Consider the following 10,499-nt stretch of genomic DNA (forward strand, 5'->3'; position numbering starts at 1 on the left):
TCTGATTAATAGTGACACAGTTGTGGAGGTGCAATGGCTCAGTGGTTAGGGCAGCGGACTCGTGGTTGCAGGATCGCAGTTTCAATTCCCAGACCGGGCATTGTGAGTGTTTATTGAGCGAAAACACCTGCAGGAGGTGGTAGTGAACCCTGCTGAACTCTTTCACCACAACTTTCTCTCACTTTTTCTTCATGTTCCTGTTGTACCTGTAATTCAAAGAGTCAGCCTTGTCACACTGTGTCACGCTGAATCTCCCCGAGAACTACATTAAGGGTACACATGTCTGTGGAGTGCTCAGCCACTTGCATGTTAATAAATGAGCTGCGATGTCACAATGACTTTTATTCTTTTACTTGTTTCAGTAATTTGACTGCGACCATGCTGGAGCACTGCCATTAGTCGAACAAATTGACTCCAGGACTTATTCTTTGTTAGCCTAGTACTTATTGTATCGGTCTCTTTTGCCGAACCGCCAAGTTACGGGGACATAAACACACCAGCATCGGTTGTCAAGCGATGTTGGGGCGACAAACACACATACACAAAAACACAAACACACACACACACGCACACACACATGACGGCTTCTTTCAGTTTCCATCTACCAAATCCACTCACAAGGCTTTGGTTGGCCCGAGGCTATAGTAGAAGACACTTGCCCAAGGTGCCACGCAGTGGGACTGAACCCAGAACCATGCGGTTGGCAAGCAAGCTACTTACCACACAGCCACTCCTGCCCCTATTTATTTAACTTTTTTAAAAATGTTTTTATGGCATCGATGTGCAAAACCTGCCACAATGTAAGTTGGTTGTTCAGGATTCCTCCGGCACTTCCATTTTTCACAGAATGGTTTATTTGGGGAAGTACTTTCATATGAGGTAGGCACACTAACCAGGTTTTTGGTTGAGCAAGGAATAAACATTATTATAATTATTATTATTATTATTATTACAGTGATGATGATGATGATGATATGGAATTACAATTTTTCTTCTTTCTGGATTCTAATAAATATTTTTTGACATAGAACTTGTTGTTGTTGTTCTTATTTCTAAGGTGGAGTGCCACCAGTGAAAAAGATACATTATTTACTTTATTTACATTTGACGGATATTTGTCCTCATCTTGTTTGTTGTTAACACAAAACAGTCAATATTTTTGTAGTTCAAAAACTGCGATTTATGACATAAAATGTCCTCTAGAATTATCCAGAGCTAATAATGACAAACTTTAACTTCTAAATATTATTAGACACACCTCTGCAAAGGTAATGCACATAAACAATTCGCTTTAAATACAACGAACAACCGGCAGGGAAACTGTTTTTAGCAGATCCCCAAATGGGGCCCATGGCAGGCAAGGGGTTAAATAGATAATTTGAGGTGTAAATGTAGACTACTTTATGACATACTAACAATTTCACGAATGCTAAATGATAAAAGAACCAAAAAATGATGTGTATTAATGTTGAATTACCAAATGGTTTAAAAATTATAACCAATAGTAGCTGGTTCATCATACGATCTTTTGTTTTATGGATCTTACTGAAACTTAGACACATTAAAAGATCCGCAAGGGACAACCTAATTACTGTGAGTCACTTTCCGAAAATGATCAGAGATAAAACATTTACTGTATCTTTTTGTTGTGAATTTATTTACAAACGTCTTTTTTGATTACTGGATAAAAATTCTGGCTGGAGAATATTATAGATAAATTACTAAAATGAATAGAAAAACAACTAATAATTTAAGAGATTAATAACTATTCTCCAAGATAGCTATTTTAAGCTTTATGATTATTATTATTGACAGAAATATGGAACCACAATGAGAACCAAAGTAGCTCCAATATATGGGAAATTGTAGTTGTATCAAGTATCATTGGAAACCTAATTTACATAATTACATCAGGACGGTCTTGCAAGAGCCAGTACGCCAGAGGGCTGTACCAAGTTCTATCATGTGCCCTGGCGTGGTTTCTACGTCTTGGATGTCCTTCCTTACGCCATCCACTTTACAGAGTGTACTAGGTGCCTTTTTCGTGACACCAGCAATGGTACAGATGCTAAGTAACTAGCAAGACAAAGTCCCTTCGGCTGGTGGGAGTAGCATTGAGAGAGGTGGCTTTGGGCCAGTTGATGAGGGGTTAAAGGAATAACAGAAGGATAGAGACACGTGTCTTACAGTAGAAGAGATACAAGGGTTACGCAGCTGCAACCCCCCCCCCCCCCAGCAAAAACGGGGTGTACATATATTCATACAAGGTTGGGAAAAAGTTGCTTACTATCAGTGAGTGCTGGAGAAGGTTTACATGCACAGGACTGGTCAACTCCTGTCAACCGTCCTATCCATGCTTGCATGGAAGATGGGCGTTTAACGATGATGATGGTGTGTGTGTGTGTGTGTGTATGTATATATATATATATATACACACACACACACATATATACATACATAGTTGGCAGAATCATTAGCACGCTGGGCAGAATGTTTACCAGCGTTTTAACTGTCTTTACGTTCTGAGTTCAAATTACGCCGAGGTCGACTTTGCCTTTCATCCTTTCGGGGTCGATAAATCAAATACCAGTTGAGTACTGTGGTCGATGAGATCGATTATCCCCCTCCTCGCAAAATCTAGGCCTTGTCCCTATAGTAGAAAAGTTTATTATTATTATTATTATTATTATTATTAAGGCGGCGAGCTGGCAGAATCGTTAGCACGCCGGACAGAATGCTTAGCGGCATTTCGTTCGTCTTTAGGTTCTGAATTCAAATTCCGCCGAGGTCGACTTTGCTCTCACCAGTCGAACACTGGGATCAATGCAATCGACTTAACCCAGCCCTAAAATTGCTGGCATTGTGCCAACATTTGAAACCAATTCAATAGACCATATTTTTTTTATACAATACGACACACCGTATTTTAGTGAAGCAGTGTAGATTTAGATAATTGATTTAAACAACGTACTGTCGTGTCATGCTGTGTTGTGCAGGGCTTGGAATGCTTCTAATGGGGGGGATTTTACGCTTCAAATGGCTTTTTGGTTCTGATACAAAGCACCATATCATGCCGTGATTACGCCATCTACAAGTATACTCATTGATTGCGATATTCCTTTTGCAAGCACCTGACATGACTCGGAGATAGCACCGTTGCCAAGCTGCGTTGGCGCAGCCGTTGTTATCCATGCTGCTGCTGTTGTAGTTATTGTGACATATTATTGTTATCGCCAATGCTGTTGCTGTTATTGTTGTCAGTGGCAGTGGTGGTGTTGGCGTTGGCGGTGTAGGTGTTGCTTCTGCCTGCGCAAATCTCCTAAAATCTTATCTGCACAACCATACGAACATGCAATGCACTGGGCAACAGAACGCCATTCCAACAATATTCACACACACACACACACGCACGCACGCACGCACGCACGCACGCACGCACGCACGCACGCACGCACGCACGCACGCACGCACGCACGCACGCACGCAGTAGAATAAGGAATAGGAAATCCTTGCTATAGAATTTGAAAGAGTGAAGATAAATGGCTTTTCTGATAATTTTTCCGCTTTAATAATTAGGTCCGGCTAAGGGCGGTGCTGCAGCATGGCCGCAGTCAAATGACTGAAACGAGTAAAGAGTATACTATACGTGCATGCATGCACGCACATACACACACATACCTACATGCATACAGATACGCACAAACACACTAACTTATGCATGCACATATACATACACATTCTTTGATTCATCACTGCTCTATATTGTCTGCTCTACATTAGTGTTTCTCTACCTTTCTACCCTTGGGTAACCCTTAAAATAAATTACATGTCTCAAGGAACCCCTGTACATTGTAGTGTGTGTGGGCGTCGAAATGGTCCAGTGGTTAGGGCAGCGGACTCGCGGTTGAAGGATCGCGGTTTCGATTCCCAAAGCGAGCATTGTGAGTGTTTATTGAGCGAAAACCCCTAAAGCTGTATTCTTTCACCACAACTTTCCGTCACTCTTTCTTCCTGTTTCTGTTGTACCTGTATTTCGAAGGGACCAGCCTTGTCACGCTGAATCTCCCCGAGAACTACGTTAAGGGTATATTTGTCTGTGGAGTGCTCAGCCACTTGCACGCTAATTTCACGAGCAGGCTGTTCCGTTGATCTGATCAACTGGAGCTCTTGTCGTCGCAACCGACGGAGTTCCACGATATATACATACACACACACACATATTATATATTTACATAAACACACACACACACACACACACACACACACACACACACACACACACACACACACACACACACACACATATATATATATATATATATATATATATATATATATATATATATATATATATATACAGAAGTACATTTCAGATTAGATTACCAGTGGAATCAGATAGAATATTCCAATCCAAGACTTTCCAAAGTCTTTTTTTTGTCTTCCATTCTTATTAGATTACCGTCGTCTTTTTAAAACTGTGTCATCTCAAAAGAGCAAAATATATCTTCGTCCTAGATTTTTTTTCTTTCATTTTCATTTTCTTATAGTTTCCGCTAACGAACGTAGAAGCCCCCCCCCCCCCCGCCAACAACAACAACAACAACAGAAAAGTAGTAAAGAAACTCCGAAATATGTAAATATAAAAGAAAAAAAAGAAAATCAAGAACAGAAGTCTATTATATCAAGATTTGAGATTTTCTGAATCCTCTCAAACGATTTAATGGCCTTCGTTCTTGAAATACACTGAAAGATAAACGATGTATCGTTAAATAAAAGAAAATATTTATAGAAGATTATTTATGTCGTCTGCTTTTGTGGTTGTTGCAGTTGGAGAACTTCTTCTTCTTCTTCTTCTTCTTCTTCTTCTTCTTCTCCTTCTCCTTCTTCTCCTTCTTCTTCTCATTTGTTTGTTGTTTTTGCTGTTTTTCTATTCTTTGGAAGAATATTAGCAATGTCTTGATTCCTTTTATTTTTCGTTGCCATTCCTTCCTTCCTTTCCTTTTCCCACCATTCACCTCCTCCTCCTCCCCCTCTTTATCATCATCATTACCACTACCACCACCACTACTGCCCTCGTCACTGTCACAGCCGCCGCCGCCCACTACTTGTATGGATGGCCGTAAATATCAGTGATGTATGGAAGTTCATGCAGTACAAATGTGTAGCCTCTGGTGGTGTAGGTGGTGGTGGTTATGTTGATTGTACTTTTAGTGGTAACAGTGGTGGTTGTGGTGGTCGTGATGGAGACTGTGCCGGCGCTTGTGGCGGCAGTGTTAATTGTAGTGGTGGTGACAGTGATGGCGGGGATAGTGGTGGCGGTGGTGGTTGTAATTTTGGTGTCGTGTTGGGAGTTGTAGGAATGGTGGTGATGGGAGTGGTACTCTTTCACTTGTTTCAGTCATTTTGACTGCGGCCACGCTGGAGCACCACCTTTTAGTCGAACAAATCGAGACCAGGACTTATTCTTTGTAAGCCTAGTACTTATTCTATCGGTCTCTTTTTGCCGAACCGCTACATAAACACACCAACATCGGTTGTTAAGCGATGAAGAGGGCACAAGCACAAACACACAAATACATACATACATACATAAGGCATACATACATACATACATACATACATACATACATATACATATATATAAGCAAAACGTTCAAACACTGAGATTTGAAATCAATATATATATATACGACGGGTTTCTTTCAGTTTCCGCCTACCAAATCCACTTACAAGGCTTTGGTTAGCTCGAGGCTATAGAAGAAGACACTTGCCTAAGGTCCCACACAGCCACCCCTGCGCCTTTCTTCATAAGTCCAGTAGCGAGAGGGAAAGCGGTAACGAGGATAGGTAGGGTGCCGTATTTTCCGGCATAGAAGTCAAAGGAGTATACGTCAAGATAGATTTTCCAGTAAAAAGAAAAAAAAAAAAAATCAATTTTTAAGTCTATATTCATCGTATAAGTCGACATCTTTTATCCCGAATAGCCATTCTGTCAGAGATTTTTCTTTGCAGGTACCTTTTTGGAGCCGTAAATTTTGGTCTGAAAAATTCGACTTGTATGCCAGAATATACTGCATGCTACTGGAAATATGTCTTCAGCTTTGACTCTGCACAGTGGCGGCCACATGGGGGAGGGGGGGGAGGGGAGGGGAGGGGAGGGAGATGATCGTTTTCCGCAGCTGTGACTTGTTGAACCGTCATTCGTTGAAGAATTTTGGGGGTTTTTAGCGGGACAAATCAACCCTAGCACTTAGCTTTAAAGTCTTGTACTTATTCTATCGGTCTCTTTTACCAAACCGCTAGGCTAATGGAACATAAACAGACCAACACCAGTTATCAAGCGATGGTGGGACAGACACAAAGATACACACACATACGACGGACTTTTGTCAGTTTCTGTTTACCTAATCCATTCACAAGACTTTGTTCGGCCCAGGACTACAGTACAAGACTCTTGGCCAAGGTGCCATGCGCTGTAACTGAAGCTGAAACCGTGTGGTTGGGAAGCAAATTTCTTACCACATAACCGTAACTGCACAATATACATTTAAGACGTCATTATCAATTCGGTTCCCTCTTTTCCTTCTCCTCGCAACCCCTTTTTTGTGGGACAGGGAAGGTTTCCATGATTATGATTACAAGAAAATTGAGTTAGTTTACGGTTAGGTTTATGTATAGGGTTTGTCCAGGTCTCTTACATCTTAAAGTGCATTTATTTATCAAAGAACTCTTGACAATCGGCATCGACATAGATCCATAAGAGTCTGACGACATCGATTCTTTTGTTATGGAGAGATTTTTCTTCTAGTTTTACAAAAATGTCTTTCTAACCATATTTGGATATTTGTTGTGCAAATGTTTTTTATTACTGCACGTGGGTGAATAAGTGCATACGTGTGTGTATATGTGTATGTGTGTGTGGTAGTGGTGGTGGTGGTGGTTGTCATAACATCATTAAAAACAGTGAAGAAAATTTGAGTAAAGTAGATTTTATAGAAAACAATGTGTTGAATATTTAGACAAAAAGGGAACAACTTAATTTTATTTATGAAATAAAATGAAATAGGAATATTTTAAATATCTATGAATACAAAACAAAGGATTGGATAAATAAATAAACAATAATAGAGGAAGCGGAAAAAGACTTGAAATAAATCCAACGGAAATATTTTTATCCCAAAAATATACCCAAAAGAAGAAAGAAAAATCAAATCTGTTAACAATGAAACGGATAAAGGAAGGCTTAATTCCAGAGATCCCAGCAACCAGATAAAGATTATCCCGTTTAATTAGCTTATACTGTTTCTCCCGTCTCTCTCTCTCTCTCTCTCTCTCTCTCTCTCTCTCTCTCTCTCTCTCTCTCTCTTCTCATTTCTTTGATCCACAATCTTTTCTACGTAGGCCTAAACGATATGAGAAACTCCCACGTCGTATTTATGTTCCTGAAAGTAGTTCTGTTGTTGATGAAAGTGAAGAATACAGTAGCAGGAATAATATAATGTAGAGATGGTATTTTCTGGAATAACGAGGAGTTGGAATATACAGAGGGTGTTTGGGCTAGATTTGAGAGTTTGCTCAAAGGGAAAAGAAAACACAATATCCCATCCCAAAATTAAAGTATTAAAAAAAAAATGCTTATCAACTAGGTTATGTCTGGGAGATAAGAATTTATTCAAAACAGCCGCCCTCAGCTTCCACCACGACCTCTACATGGCTCCGGAACCTGGTTGAGCACGGCTTTGTAGTCTCCGTTGCGGCTGTCCCTGTCACATTTTGCAGCCTTTACGATGTTCACAGAGCATTGAGCAGCAGTCATGATGTCGGCGTCTTGATACCCGGTGCGAATCGTCAGGATACACATTACTCTTTTCCAATATTCAGATGGCTTATAAGACAGTGAGTTGGCAGAATTGTTAGCACACGAGCCAAAATGCTTAGCAACATTTCGTCTGCCTTTATGGTCTGAGTGCAGAGTCTGTTAAAATGAGACGTCAGTGTTATTTTCATTGTCGTGTAATTTCGATGACAATTTATTCGCCGTACCCTGTATATATATCGCGGTTTGTTGTTTGTAACTTAGCGACAACAGTTACTTGAAGATATCGCATGCGGTATTTTCAAGCAAGGTTGGTATCTGTTGTCGCTGATACCAACATCAAACCGCGACACTGCAAGACCTTCCCCGACCATTCGCAGCCAACCTTACGATAATAACAATCAACTTCTCCCATTTAAATTCAAAATGGTTGAAGATTAGCATCACGGGAGTACCAATTAGATTAGAATCTCGGAGTACCAACGAACCAACGAATTTGAATCAAACTAGTTTGATCCATATGTGTGTGGCCGTAAAGCCTTTTCTGTTTGTTTTCCTGTCTTGTTTTTTGTCCGCCACTACATTCCTCCATGGCTAGATTTAATTTGCGTATACAAATTTAATCTGCGATCCATGGGACGAGCCGTTTTAACGATGCGTCCTGCCCAAGCTCGTCGAAACGCCGGTGTTAAAACGTGGGTAGCTGATGAAGTAGAATGTTCTCTATGTGGCTCGTGTGTTCTCGTCTACGTTTGTTTGCAAAGTCCTGTACCCAGATATGCACCTATACATACAGGTGGATGTCGGCATGCACATACCTGTACGTATATATGCATATACTCATTTACTATATATATATATATATATATATATATATATATATATATATATATATATATATATATATATATATATAACTCAACTTCGTCGGTCACGAATGACCATGGGTGCACCTAAGAGGTTCCCCTCCGGGGTGCGAAATTTTTTTCCCACGAGAGTTCCGGACCACAGTTATGAACTCATTTGCACACAGCCAATCAGAGCAAGTCTGTTCAGAAAGTCGCCTCACCGGCGAACGCACAACCTAGGGCTGTTTTTATGGACGACCAGTAGTCACCCATGCATACCAGTTTCCCCTCTCCACGCCACCAGTGTTATCCGAGGGAAGGACACAGGCCAACACAGATTCGCACCAGTGACACCGCAACTCATTTCTACAGCTCAGTGAACTGGAGCAACATGGAAGCGTCTTGCTCAAGAACACAACACGCAGCCCGGTCCGGGAATCGAACTCTCAACCTCACGATCGTAAGCTCGACGCTCTAACCACTGAGCCATGCACCTTCACACACACACACACACACACACACGCACACATCATTATCCGAAAAGATGAAAGGCAAAGTCGGCATCGGCGGAATTGAGCGTAAGCATTTCGTCCAGCGTGCTAACGATTCTTCCAGCTCGCCGCCTTGACGCAACAATAATAATAATAATAATAATAATAATAACAACAACAATGCTATATCATTTTAAGAAATGTAGAGCATAGAAGAACAATTGGCCAGAAATGATGAACGAGAAAAATTTAGAGTATTGTTCACGTTAAATGTACAGACACACAGGCACAGACACACACACACACACACACACACACACACACACACACACACACACACACACACACACATACATACACATTTATATACATCTGCATTTGTGAAAAATAAATGGCCAGGCTAATAATAGAACTTCTCGAGAAATAAGATGAACTAAAACGGAAATTACAATCAGAATGACTGGTGTCTCGATTTAAACGTTGCTTACCTACATCTGAAATAGTACACCCCCACTCCCCCACATATGTATGTGTGTATATATGTGTATATATATATGCGTGTGTGTGTGTGAATGTATATGTATGAGTAGGGGTGGTGGTGATGGTGGATTTTTCGTCTCTTGGCGAAGAGTATCCAGTTGTTAGAGTAACAAGATTACTTCTGTTCATCGAATTAGTGTCTAAGTGGCTGAGTATATCTCAAACACCTACTCACTCAAACATTCACCAATCCAGAGAAAATCAACAAGACTCAACATACACAAGGCTTTGGTCGGACCAATGCTATAGTAGAAGACACTTGCCCAAGGTTCCACGCACTGGATATGGATATGTACTTGTATATATATATATATATATATATATATAGGTATATATATATATATATATATATATATATATATATATATATATATATATATATAGGTATATATATATATATATGTCTCCTCAGGCCTGAGGAGACAGGCTCTATCAGGAGCCTGCGCAACATAAAGTAGCACAGAATCCGAATCACCCTGTTTTGAATTATATATTTGTATATACATATATATATATATATATATATATATATATATATATATATATATATATATATATATGTAAATATAAATATGTATATATACATATACATATGTATATGTATATATATTATGCATATACATATACATATGTATATATACATATGTATATATACATATGTATATTTACATATATATGTATATATATGTCTATATATGTGTGTGTACATATGTATTATACATGTGTATCTGTATATATTTATGCATGTATCTATGCATCTATGTCTATCTATCTATCTATCTATCTATCTGACAACAATGATGA

Source organism: Octopus bimaculoides, chromosome 19 (assembly GCF_046866305.1).
Source record: "Octopus bimaculoides isolate indiv1 chromosome 19, ASM4686630v1, whole genome shotgun sequence".
Classification (NCBI taxonomy): domain Eukaryota; kingdom Metazoa; phylum Mollusca; class Cephalopoda; order Octopoda; family Octopodidae; genus Octopus; species Octopus bimaculoides.